General features: G+C 44.3%; 1 protein-coding gene across 2 annotated transcripts in view; it reads left to right on the top strand.

The window, feature by feature from the left end:
* The window catches only part of sema3b (sema domain, immunoglobulin domain (Ig), short basic domain, secreted, (semaphorin) 3B), a 60136-nt gene that overhangs the window by 22089 nt on the left and 24353 nt on the right, over nucleotides 1-13694 (top strand). Inside the window, exon 1 of one of the 2 annotated variants that reach the window (XM_084016077.1) lies at nucleotides 11148-11348. The exons of the other annotated variant lie outside the window; for it this stretch is intronic. The gene's annotated coding sequence lies outside the window, so the exon portion shown is untranslated. Of the gene's footprint in view, nucleotides 1-11147; nucleotides 11349-13694 lie in introns of those variants that run through there. 2 annotated transcript variants of the gene reach the window in all.

Below are 13694 nucleotides of genomic sequence, written 5' to 3'. Positions count from 1 at the left end.
AATGCATCTTTCAGTTTACAACCAGGGGTTTTGTTCAGTCATGCTGCTTTGATCGGTTTTCAGGTTCAGCAACATGTCTTCAGTTAGAAAAATGAAAATACGTCATGCAAACGACAGACGGACATAGTTAGTTGAACAAAGTGAGCTAAAGTCCAAGTTATTTAACCAACATTAGAGCTAAAACTGAATAAATGTTTATGCTGCTGTGGATCAGCCGGATATGTATTAATAATACACACATGGGGAGGAAGCTGTACCCGGAGGGAACTCGCCCTATATTGTGAGGCCACAGCGTTGACCACTACACCACCAGTCCACTTCCAAGCTCTCTCACTTCATTTAACATTAACTCTCAAAACACAAAAGCTTTCCAAAAAGGCGCTGAAACCGGTCATACAAACGCCCTCACTTCTTTCCACGTCGTCTTCTCTGTATCTCATGTTATTTTAGTCAAATTGTTTGACTCGTTTCATATATAATCCGATTCAGCCAACATGGCAATTCACATTTAAGCAACAACACATGTGATGAAGCACTGTGTTGTCTGTTTTTTCTGTTTTTTTTTATTGGAGCGGGTGTGCTGTGGTCACAGGAGGGAAGGCTGCAGGCTGTTTAATGTGTTCGGGGGTAGTCACGTTAGCCAAGCTGACTGCGGCGTCTTGGCGCAAACGGCCTTGTGGTTTCATTTACACAGAGAGAGGAGCCGCGTGCCTATTTATCTGACATATGAGGTGTATTAGCGCTGCTGGAAGGCCTTGTGATTAATCACAGTCTGTGGTTGAAACCATGTGTCCATCTCAGGGAGCAACGGCTGATGCGTCCTTTTATTACCGCCCAAATGAGGGGGGAATTTACAGAAAGGGGGGAATTAGATATAAAGGGAAACAACTATTTAAAGGATTTTTATTGGATCTTCTTTCCACAGAAGAGTTCCTATTGGAAGTGGTGACAAGTGGTTCTCTGGAGTATCTAGAATAAAAATGACTTGTTTTCATGTTTATCTTTTAATGCTGTGAGCAAAAAATAATCTCTATGCACATTATTAAAAGTTATATATATAAGCTAAGGGTCGTGGTGTTGCTTTGTGATTTAGCCTGCTGCTCATGTCGTACGATTACAATGGGAGATGCTTTACGTGGCATAATAATAACCTCACCCACTTGACGAGATAGAAGTGGAAATATTCAAAACAAGCGGATTTGTTGCTGCTGTCATATCCTGCTTGTGAGACATTATGAAGCAATAAAGTTCTTTTCAATCTTGAGGCTGGATTACAATTTTCCATATAACTGCTTTACAGAATAAGTTGACATGATGATAAAAATTGTTGTGTCGTAGCAGCAGCTCTCCATTGTCGGGCCGACGACTCAACAAGTCGTGTCGTGTCAAACATGTTTTCTTAAAGATCCTGTTGTTTTGTGCAATTAGGTTCTTAATGTGATGTAATTCCTGTGGAAACAGGACGTATGACAATTATTTAATTTGAGAAAAGCAATTAGTTATAATGAGAAAGACAGTTTGACTTGTTAACACACATAAAAGTCGAATTGTTGTTATGATATGCAATAGCTTGATTGTGTCAATCTTTGTGGTTTCCCATTTAAGATTCAGCGTTAAGTAACAGTTTTGAGTCTCCGTATGTGATTGTGTAGCTTTTCTGTTCCAACACGTCTTTAATGTAAAGGTAGGGAAGCTGCAATTTAAATGTCAATCTCTCAATTTTCCTCTAGCTCCTTCATCCTTCCCCTCCGTACCTCCCTCCCTCCCTTCAGCTTTTTCTTTTACGATGCTCGGAGTTTAAACAGCTTTGTTTTTTCCCCTTTGACACGTTGGCTCCAAGAAGAAGGGGGGAGTGGAAGGAGGTAAGGAAAGAAGGCGTGGAAGGAGAAGAAGATCTGAGCCAAAACAGAGGGAAATGACCGTTTGTTTGGTCGGGACAGCCTATTACTTAGAACACTCTAATCTTCCTCCACTTGGCCGACTACCTGTAACCTCAAACGGGACGGATGAAGGGAGGTTGCGGTGTGGAAATGATTTCTCTATATTTGTGGACTGACTTGTATATTTGACCCAATTTAGCACTATAAATATAATTAACCAGGATCCGCTTGAAAAAATGCAGAGCACGATGTTTCCATGGATGTGAGTCTTATAATAGGTGACACGCAGCCGCCAACAGAACAGCATTTATAGGTTCATACAGGGCAAACCTTTGACTTTTCTTTTTCGTCTTAATGCTTCCAGTCTGCCAGCTGAGACTGGTCATCTTGAGTTGATATGCTTGTCTAAAGCAGAACAGGTTTTTCTATCTTTAGCTAAGGCTGGCAGCAGATGAAATAAAAGGCACATTTCTTCAAGGAAATATAGATTCCTGGTTTCGTTTTTTTCTGTGTTTTTGGACTTTTTTTTTCAGCTTGTCTGCAGCCGTTTGTTCTCTGTGATTTCGGGGCCGTGTTAATGACAGCTGTTGCCTGATATGATAAGTGATTTCCCTGGCAACCCCAAATCACACCCTGTGTCATCTGCCGTGTGTGTGTGTGTGTGTGTGGCTGGCTGACAGACGCCTTTCTGCCCAGCTTTGTGTCTGTAATGAACCTGAAATGTTCTGAAAATAGCTTCGCCATTAAGAATGGGTGCTGGTGTGAAAACGGCTTTGTTCTCCAATTGGGATTTGTACAAAGTCTTAAACATTTCGAGGGGATTAGAATCCTATACACGTTAAACTTGGGGGCCGAATTCGCATTAGAACTTGAATGAATTTTTCCTTTGTTCCTGTGCAGGTCAACAGAAAGTTAGCAGATGTGACATTTCTTCCTCTGGAGGGAAGCGGAGATTTGAAATGGGAATAACACAGGGACAAAAGTCTGCAGAGTAAAAGAAAGAAAATGTGAAAAGATGGTGGAGGGAATATATGGGGTCTGGGCTTCTAGTTATATTACTTCTCTCCTGCCCTCACTTGTTCTAGCCAGAGACACAGAGATGAACTCTCAAATCGTGGTCTTAAACTCGGGACGTATCCATAGAACCACATCTCCTTCCATTCATTCATGCCCCTCAGGGTCTTCATTTACTAGTTGACGGTGGGGATTTCTGGCCTGCCAGACACAGACGGCGCTCAGTACACCTGAGAGATAAGTGCGTTACTTGTGTGTGTGCCGGAGTTAAGTGTTTGTGTGCGAGCAGCTGTTTTCACAGCCTAAATTTAAAAGAAATCGCAATTATGGCAAAGCTGAAAGTACTTCAACCGCTTGTGTAATATGCTGCAGCTGTTATGATCACAGGCTGTGTTTGATGGATGTGTGTGTGTGTGTGTGTGTGTGTGTGTGTGTGTGTGCATTGTTAGTGTACTTCTCTAGGAGTGCGAGCAGCTGCATTTTCTGCATTCCTCACTTTGGGGAAATGATTGTAAGTGAAGGTTGTCGTTGTCTGTGAATGTTTACTTATAGGTTCTGCTGATAGCGTGTTGTGTTTTTAAAGAATCCAAAATAGGCTGTAGTTTCTTCTCAGCAGTGTGATACATCTGACACATTTTGAAAGTGAAAGAACATTTAAAAGTTGAATTGCGAAACCCAAATGTCTGAATTAAACATTTCAGGAGAAACGGAAAAAATACCAGCTGTGATCGGAGATTTAAATGATTGTTCTAGCTCAAAAAGGAGCTCATTAGCTTGTCTTATATGGTAAGTTATTATGTTATATCTGTAGCTTTTTAGACCAAAACAAGGAAGAATCTCACGCATTGGTTTGACAGATTCAAGAGAAACTTCACCTCTGAGAAATGTGATGTACATGGAAAGGATACATTTTGATATAATGTGATTCATAACCCAACTGTGCTGACACTGCAGCAGGTCATGTCAGAGAGTGTGTTACATATTGTGACAACCTGAATCACCTGTGTGTGTCAGGACCGTTAATGTTCTCATGAAATCTGCTCATTGCTGAGCTTGTGTCAGATTTCCCCTGAGGGGTCTACAGGATGTGCACGCTCGCACACTAATAACTGCACAATCTAGTGTCTCAACAAAGCCCGGGGAAGTGTGCGCTTCTATACGCGAGTGTGTGTGTGTGTGTGTGTCATTAATCTGCGATGGTGCTGAGTGCAGCCTGTCTGGTTGGATCAGTGCCCATCAGGATCAGGAATCATTTCGTTGGGTCTGCTCACTGCTATCATATCGGAGGCCTTAATGAGGCAGCACTGCAGTGTGTGTGTGTGTGTGTGTGTGTGTGTGTGTGTATGTGATTACATACACTCTGTGCCTTATCTGCCTTTTTCTCAGCAAAACATGTCTTTCAAATCCAACTGCTTCAGCAAATCCAAACGTTTCAACGACAGTTTGGATTTTGAGATTTTGTCTTAAAAATCACAGGGATGACAATATATCTGTCAGACATTTCAGATCTTTTAAACCCCTGCAAACTCTCTTCCTGCTGTATCCAGTACAGCATCACTCTCAGTCACAACATGGACACTGAACGCGTTCAACGATAGAAATGGGGCCTGAAATGAGCGTTCGCTGACTGTGTGTGACATCGAAGTCTAGTAGAATGTGTACTTTCTCTGTCTGCATCCTACTATTAAGAACAAAGACGAATATCATTGGAATAATGTAAGACACTGATTGGATCTCATAGGTGATACAGGTCATATGATCTTATTTTAAGAAATACTGTATATTGGCCAAAAAGAAGGTAGCAGTAGAGTAAAGTTGTTCCAGAGATGCTTACTATGCCTGACAATTTGAAATGTTTTCAGGTAATATATGCAACACGTTCAAAATGCGAAGGGGAATATGTTCATAAATAAATAAAATTTGAACTTGGGGCGTCGGATAACTCGTTGGTGCCCTCACCGCAGCAGGTTCGATGCATGTCCCCATCTCTCTCAAACCTTTCACTCTCACGCTGTCCTATCTCAATAAAGTGCAAATAACTTGAGAAAAAAATCTGAACTTGGCTGATTTCGTGGCGTGCAGGAACTGATGCATGTGTGGGCTTTTAAAAACGGTAAAGTGTGCTGTCTGCGTGCGGGCTGATGTTTAAAGCTTCTGTTTTTTAGTAGGTGATTTCCCCCGTGTTTGTCTTTCATCCGTCCTCACTGTGATCCGTCCTGAATTCTCTTAGAAATAGCAGCAGTGGAACAGCCCGCCGTTGATTAAAGTGAAGCCCTGAATTACAGGGTCCCTTCTGTACGACTGGAAACCCGCCTCTGCTTGCTTGCATACTCTAACTCTGATATGTCCATATTTGATCAAATAATTGATATTTTAGTCTGCCTTTGCCAGCGTACTTATACATTGATTTTGTATTTAAAAAAGAAACAAACATTGTATTTCTTACTAAATATGTGATGGAGAGATGAATTGTTACAGTCCTTCCTGATTTGTAGAGTTACATGTAGTAGATGCAGTGGATGTAGCGGTCCTTCGTTATCTAGTGATCAGCCAGCTAGATATAATAGTGGTGGGAACCAGCGGGGCAATGTGCATTCCACCGAGAAACACTGCTTATTGCAAGTGTGTTTGTGCATGTGTGTGTATGTGTGTGTGGGTCTATGTGTGAAAGAAACAAAGCCCTGTTAATGCAAGGTGCTGTAATCCACTCAGTGACCTTCAGAGTGTGTGTGTGTGTGTGTGTGTGTGTGTGTGTGTGTGTGTGTGTGTGTGAAAATGTGTCACTAAAGCTTATGCTTGAAGGTGGTCTTATCCACCCGGTGACCCCCAGAGCCAGATGGTGTGTGACTGTATGCTTGTGAGAGTGTGTGAGAGTGTGTGTCTCCCACCTATGAGCCTCCTGGCACCACAGTCAGTGTCCCCACCCACCCATTGCGACCCCCTCCCCCCCCTTTTCCTCCACCCTTACGGTTGGGTGTGATCACATCAAAGTGAAACAGGGAGGATTACAGGTTTCTGTGCCTCTAGGGTTCCCAAGCAAGACCTCTCTAACTGTAATACTCTCTGTCTCTTTTCCGTCCCTGCCACTCTCCACTGGGGCCCCTATAATCCCCCTGGTGTCAGGAGGTCAGGGCACCATGTCATGAAAGACCTGTTAGGACACATATAGTACAGCTTGATATGGATTGCTAACTAGACACCATATCGTTGTCTTTTCCCCCTCCTTTCTTCGAACGTATTTCATAGATTTATTCTGCCTTTCATCTTCTCTTTTTTTCTTTGGTATCCGGCCGTGCAGACACAGCACCACTTAATTATCGACCACCTAACCGCTCCTTCGCCACGCGGTCCCAACAACACCAAAAATGTGCTGTTTGTTGACCCACTGCTGTGGATGCTATTAATAGACAACACAAAGACGCATGCATACTGCACACACACAGAGATGAGATACGCATGTGGTTACAGGCGGCAGCACGGGCAGTTGCGATGCTGCTAATGGTCCACTCGGCCCTGGTATTTGGTTTATGTTGGATGAGTGCAGAGCCACGCCCACTGAGCCCTCGCATCGCTCGGAGAACGGCCAGAGTTCTCGGTTGCGTCAGAGGTATTTCACGCTGCTAATTTCACAGGCACGGCTTTGGCCTGGATATCCCTGCATCTGTCGAGCAAATGTTTACAATGCAACACTTGATGTTGGCAGGTGTCGCGGTAGCGCAACGTCACGCCGATTTAACTGCTGGCTGTAAATACGCGGCGTTTGAATCCATTGTTCCTCCCTTGCTCTTGAAGAACCTGCAGCTGTCCTGCAGGATTCCTCGTCGAGGTGGAGCAACGATGTAAAGTCCCTCTGAAGATTTATATCAGCGAAATCAAAAATAGATGCGAGCTGAGAGGAGAGCATACGTACATGGTTTGTAGTAATCATAACTTCATCGGATGGAAGCATGTCTCTAACAAGGCTGGTTTGGCCCAGAAAGAGGAGCACCACTAAGAGGATGGTGCCAAAAGTGCTCCTGCTTAATGGTTTCCTTAACAACATTCACATTCAGGAGGTGTGGCTGCACACCAAGCACATTAAAAGTCTTAAAGCTGTTGTTCAAACGTCCATCCCAAAAATTCATTGCATGCTGGCGACTTGACTGACTAAGGGCAGGACACGGGGTGACACGGTGGCAAATTCTCTGTTGCAACTCTCCTGAGCCCGTCCAACGACAGCCACACACCCACCGGCATATGTCCTTGTTGTTGGAGAGCCTAATTCTAAACACCTGATAGATCTATTTTGGTCCTTGTGTAAGAAGAAAACTTCCAACCTGATGACGTATCGAATTTGCACCAGAAGGTAGCTGAATATGGAAGTGCTTATTGAAGCATGTTTCTACTTTTGCAGTAATCCAGCAGGAGAATGTGTGCCTTTGGTGGTGCTGGTGTACGACGTTATACAAACTTAGCATTACAAAAGTCTTTTGTTCTATTTAAGTAATAAAAAAGTGACGATTTTGTCAATTTAAATATGCACTGTACTTGTTTTAATCAAGTCTATGGGAATTCTTAAAGGAGTCATAACCTGGTTTTATACGTATCCAGCCCCCCTTGGATCGCTTTGCATCAATTCGTAAAACTTATTAGAAAAAAAAAAAAAAAATTTAATCAAACATTGAGCTTGTTCTGACCCTTTTTCCTACCGCGATTTTATCACGCGAGATTACGCGCGAGGTTTTGACTGGTCCGGATGTGCATTGTATAATATGTAATGAGGCGCGCGTTGATTCGCCGCAGGAAGGACAGAGCCGGGGGGGCTTGCCTGCATGCAGACTCCAAAACATAATGGCGGCGCTTCGGCGATTTCAGGTAGCGGACGGGGCGGGGTTGGGTGGTGAAAGAGGGGTGGGCTTATGCAAGTAGCCGCCACGGTGACGTCACCGAAGGCGCAGAATCAAAATCTCGTGCTTTAGGAATGCACACCCTTGTGTGCTATTCCTGTTCGGAAAAAGAGCAGAAGCGAAAAAACGGCGCCACTTTCAAACTCCAGCCTTTCAGGCAAGTTTCAACTGAGGTCAAACACAGATATGCATGTTTTAACAAGAGAAATTGCGATTTCCTGGTGATGACTCCTTTAAGTTCTAAGTATTTTAGGACGGTTCTGCAAATGACTTCATCACATATTCTAGAAATGCTCTCATGCATATTATTGCACCCATAAGTCTTAAGTAGGCCTACTGTAAACAGTGTTGTCATGTGAGCATTCCTGCTCGCCTGATTACACACACGTGACAAAAAAACAAAACAATTACTTAATGAAAGCAGTGAGCTCAACCCAACTCAGCCTCATTGAACATGTGGACAGAGTCATGCTGTATGAGTAATATTATATCAGACTAAATATCAGAGGTAAATATAAAACTGATATGTACTTTATGTCTCAAGCTAATCTGCAGGATCGGGCCGAAGTCCAAACCACCACTGACACTTCCCTCTTCTTGGGTGTTGCATTGCAGAACATTAAACAACGTCGCTAAAACAAAAATCCCCAAAATATTTGGAATTCCATATTTGAATAAGACCACAGGGGGAGACCCTGACATGAGAGACACCAACCTGATTGCCGTCTCGCCGCAATCTAAAGATCATTTCGGTTCATCGACTTTGCAATAAAACAAAGATTCACTCAAGACGCCATTAGGAAACTGAGCTCTCATCTGTTTCAAAAGCACAGAGGCTTTAGCCGAGACAAAAGCCTTTGTCGGGATCACAGTGCTCACTCCCCGGTCTGTAGAGACATCAGGCTGGTTTATGACAGACGGGTCAGCGGGGGGCCGGCCAGTGGGATGAAAACACACTGCACAAGCGCACACATTCACATACGCCACATGCTTTTTTATTGTGCACATCCCCATATGCATGAGAAACCGAAGGCAAGCGTGCATTGTGTGCAGAGATGCAGGCAAACCTATACATACTGCAGTCAACCCCCCTAATGAAAGACCCTTGACCCCTCTGTATGGGGCCCCTGGTGAGAGTTGGTTTGTAGGTGTGTGTGTGTGTGTGTGTGTGTGTGTGTGTGTTGGGGGTTGCCAGGCACAGCAGCACACCTGCCATTGGAATGAAGACTAAAGGAGCAGGGCAAGTGGGAAAAAGATGGACACACAGTGTAACTTTTGATGCTAAACTCCGTCCCGTCCTAAAAGCTGAGGTGGCAGAGTGACGGTGGAGGAGAGGATGATGCCGCAGGAGTTGAATGTTGAATGAATGCTTTGATACTTTTTTCCCCCCTCGTGAAAATTTGTCATCAAAGGAGCACATTGTAGCCGACTCCGAAGCGAGCCACCGCAAATGGTCTCCATATAAACAGCAAGAGTACATACAAAATAAAACTTAAGGTCTTCTTTCTGGCACATAAATGTCTCTAGCTGATATTACATGTGAGAACAAACACTTTAAACCTTTTGTGAAGCTGGCTGTCATGACTACCTGACCCGTACTTCAACTTGGAAGATGATGTAAACCCTCATATATTATAAACGCGTGCCAATTACCCTCTTACTCTATTTACAGTGGCTTATCAGCCTACATGCCGTGCACACCAGCATGGCGTCATTTCCTTGTGTCAGGTAGTCTTTCTGTGCGTGTATACTGTAAATCAAAGTTGATCTTAAGTCTTTTGAGGCAAGGCATGTGTGTAAAGTTCAATTCAAGCCGCAAGTCACTTCTCACAGGAAGCAAGACTCAAACCTTATTTCTTTCTGCCTTGAGGCCTCTAAGAGCAATTCAACAACACTGATCTAGGTTCACGCCACGTCACATTGTTCAAGATGGGTCCAATAAAATGTTATTATGGTGAGTCGGGACGGGATCACGCCGGCGGCAGACGTTTGTTTTTGAAGGTTCATGCGTGGTTAACCTTGTGAAAGGCTGACGGTTTAGCTTTAGGCAACAAAGCTGCTTAGTTATGGTGAGAAAAAACGTCACAGTTTGTTTGGAAATGCGTACGCTTTAGAGTGTAACATGCTGTAAGCAATTATGTCATGTGACGGGACAAGAACCCCGATCCTCAGAGTGAAAGTCATGTGTTTGTTTGACCCTTAGAGGACTTTCTCTGAGCACCTTACAATGACACACATGGGTTTACATTGTCCTCTCTAAGGGGTTCCTTGTGCACTGGTATCGAAACACTGAGTGTTATTACCAAAAAAACTTAATTGCTATTCAGAATTTTGATTTATTCTTCTGTGCAAATTCAATATGAAAAACGATAGCATGCTGTTTGGTTTATATAACCCTAAATCTGCCAACAGTATCTCAAATTGTGGTCTCAGACCAGCGCTTTGGATTAACAACCGAGGACAACACCACGTTTCTCTAACGACTGCAAACTTTCAACTGGGAAAGTCCAAAATCACACAGTGAATAGAGGCCATTAAGACTGACCTGGGTCCAAGTCACAAGCAGGAGTCTCTGCTGGTTTTAAACTATCACTCCACGTTAATCAAAGTCACTTGTCCCACTGATGGACTGAAGTTTTAGACAGGTAACACTGCAAATATAGAGTAGCGCACACACACACACACACACACACACACACACACACACACACACACACACACACACACACACACACACACGCACACACATTGTGAACATCACAGTGCATGTCCCTGCCCCTTTCCACTGCCCCTCCTCTCACCTCCCACCTTCCCCTCCTCTCTCCACTCTTGAATTAAGTCCATTATTACTGCCTGCTCTCCCTCTGAGCACTTCTGCTCTGCTCAGCTCCTGTGAAAACGGTGTGTGTGAACTCCTCGCGTGTGCGTGTTAAGAGGACTTTTTATGTGTGCATAGGGGTTGTGTGTTTTTCTAAGTGGAGCCGGAGTGCAGCCGTTCATCAGTGGAGCCGACTGCAGACGGGGGGGAACACTCAGATCTCACTGCACCACTTCTTTTAAACTCAAACGCCAGCTGCCTCTTTGGACTTTTTTTTTTTTTAAGACGAGTCACTGGACTTTTTTGCACCAAAGTGAGACTCTGTCGCTGCTCTCTTTCTGCCCTCCAGGCATCATTCCCATCACTGGAATTACTGAAGTTTTCAAACTTTTTTTCTTATCCTGCCATTTTATGGAAATATTAGAGTTCTCTTTAAATTTAGACCTGCTCAAGGCTGATAATGCGTGCTCTGTTAGCACGTAACATATGATCAGGGGGGGTGTGTAGGTGTATATACAGTACTCTCAATACTGTGAGTGTATAATCAAGGGGTTTGCCTCACATGGACATGTTTGTTTTATCTTTCATCACAACGGACAGACTATGAGAGGTCAAACAGGAAAGAGCAGTACGGTAACTATGGAAACAGGCAGTGCTGTCAAAGACATCTTGGGCTCAGATGGACGCTGATCCCGACTTGGAATGTTCTGAACTCTTTGGAATTTGGTTCCCCTGGAAACGGATGGACAGGTGAGTAGATTGTAACTGAGGTCCAGTCAGAAGCCTTTAGGGTCCCTTCTTACATCCCTCACAGGTTGTCATCATCATTTCAAGTTGTAACTCAGATTGTGGTTTTCTGACAACACTATACTCTGAACAATTGGCGGTTAACACACCAATTACATACTTATGTCAATGCCAAACATACTCAATCAGGAAATAACTTCTACTTCAGTAGAGACACTCTGTTCCTGAGCCAATACAAGCCCAAATGTCTTCTTACGAGTCATGCTGATGACATGGGGGCTTCTTCAGAGAACCGGGTATGAAAGTGAGTTGTCTGGAGCAGCTCCAGTCAGGATACCAGAGGCAGCTCTGCAAAGTCCTGACTTACCACTGCTCCTGGGTTTAACGCGGCCAAATGGCCGGCTACCAGCAACCAGCAGGCTGCCCCCCTCGCCTTAGCGGCTCCTACATTGTCTCTTTTATCAGAGCTTCATTTTAACAGACAAGAGGTTTAATCCTTGTGACCATAGCGGGGCAGTTCTCCAACAGCATTGTGACATATTTATCCCTTGTCATGTACCGTGCTGTGCAGGCTAAACTCATAAACTAAATGATTAAAAAGAACAGCTCTGGTGTGGTAGGTTTTGGACACCCGCCAGGCAGCTTTAGGTGACTCTCATTCAAACTTAACTCTTTAGCCAAACTGAACAAATACTAGCCACGGGTTCGCAGGCTGGGAAACTCTCCATTTATGATGCTCGGCCAGATGGCTCGGTACCAGGGACCGGCAGAGGACTGCTCCGCGGCTCCTTCATTCACTCACTAAGCTGTCGAGGCCCAGATATACGAGTGACACTTATTTACTCCCGTAGCTGGTTTTGTCTTAAGACCCTCACTTTTACTAAGCCATAATGAGACTGAGCGTTATACTTTTTGTATGCTTGAAAATCCCTGCACATGCTTGTTTCAGCCTCACTGTAGCTCTGAACGGTAATATTTATAGATCATTGTGTGCCACAATGGAAACACAAAGCAGTATTCTCCCTTTTCTTTTAGTTTGCAAGTGGTCTGACTTCATCAACTCCCCGGTTTCTGAGTTAAATGAGGCACAGCTCGGCTCTCTGCTCTGCAAGAGCAAACGTGTCTCATGGCTCAAAACAAATAACGTGGCTACGGCCGCAGTCGTTGTTAAAGTCAGACCTTCTGACTTGCTTTCTGCATTCTGCTTCCTCTAGAGCTTGCTTGTGAAAGTCTGCAGCATGTTGACGTGCAGCGCCCTTCATCACCTGCTCGTCCTCTTTTGCCTCTCTCTGCACATTTAAGGCCTTTTCCATGCAGGTGTTTTTGTTTTCTCTGGGAATGAAGCGATCAGACCTACAAGCCAAGTTTTTTCTTTCTTCCTATTCCTGCTGAATCAAAATCGTACAACTGCAGATGGTTTATTGTCAACAGCCCAGTAGGGAATGTAGTGAGTTTGGAGCTCCAGTTTTCTTACATGCCTGCTGCACCTGCACTTATACAATCGTCTCATATTCAGACCCTGAATTGTTTTAACCTTCACACAATTACATGCTTCACACCACCGTCCCTTACTTTCACAGTAAACCAGTTGTTACTCCCAACCTCAGCCCTTAAAAACCAACACTAAGATAAATGGTTCGATTCGAAAACTGTCCCCAGAAGGGAGGTTAGACTTGACAATGTGGTGAATACACAGCATGCATGCACACACACTGTGTTCTCTTATGCCGTATATTATGAGCACTTGGAAAATGTATGATTCAAATGTACATGAACATGCAATTCCAAAGCATTTCAGTATTCGATTAGTATCCAAAAGAAAGTCCTTTAACTCTTTGTTATGTGGTGACCGGGTCAAACAAACACGCACTTAGGGAAATGGGGGGGGATACACCATGAGGAGGACAGTGTAGCACTTCACACAGACATAGACGCACAACCACAAGACCAAAGATCAACGGGGCAATTTCTTTTCCGAAGGCTGGATTTTTGCGTTTTTGCTTTTCAAATTCTCCATAATTTGCTTAATCTTCCACCTCCACTGCCACCCCCCCCCCCCCCCCCCCCACCCCCCCCGAATCACACAGACTGGTGCAAAAGCCACCAGCGACCTGCTGTTTCAGTCATTTTGTTCTGTAAAGCTGACAGCCCTCCCTCCTTCTCACCCTCTCCACCTCATTCTTCCTCTTCCTCCCTCCATCCATCCCTCCTTCCTTTCATTTCTCCATCGCAGGGAGGCTTAGACTTGTTGGTCCCAGGCCAGGGAAAGTCTTTTCTCCCTGCAGGCGAAACAATTGGCTCCTTTCTTTCAGTCACCTCTCGCCTCGCTCATTTTCTCCTCCATCCCTC

This window comes from Eutrigla gurnardus, assembly GCF_963514095.1.
Source record: "Eutrigla gurnardus genome assembly, chromosome: 8".
Lineage (NCBI taxonomy): Eukaryota > Metazoa > Chordata > Actinopteri > Perciformes > Triglidae > Eutrigla > Eutrigla gurnardus.
This window is presented reverse-complemented; position numbering and strand designations above follow the sequence as displayed.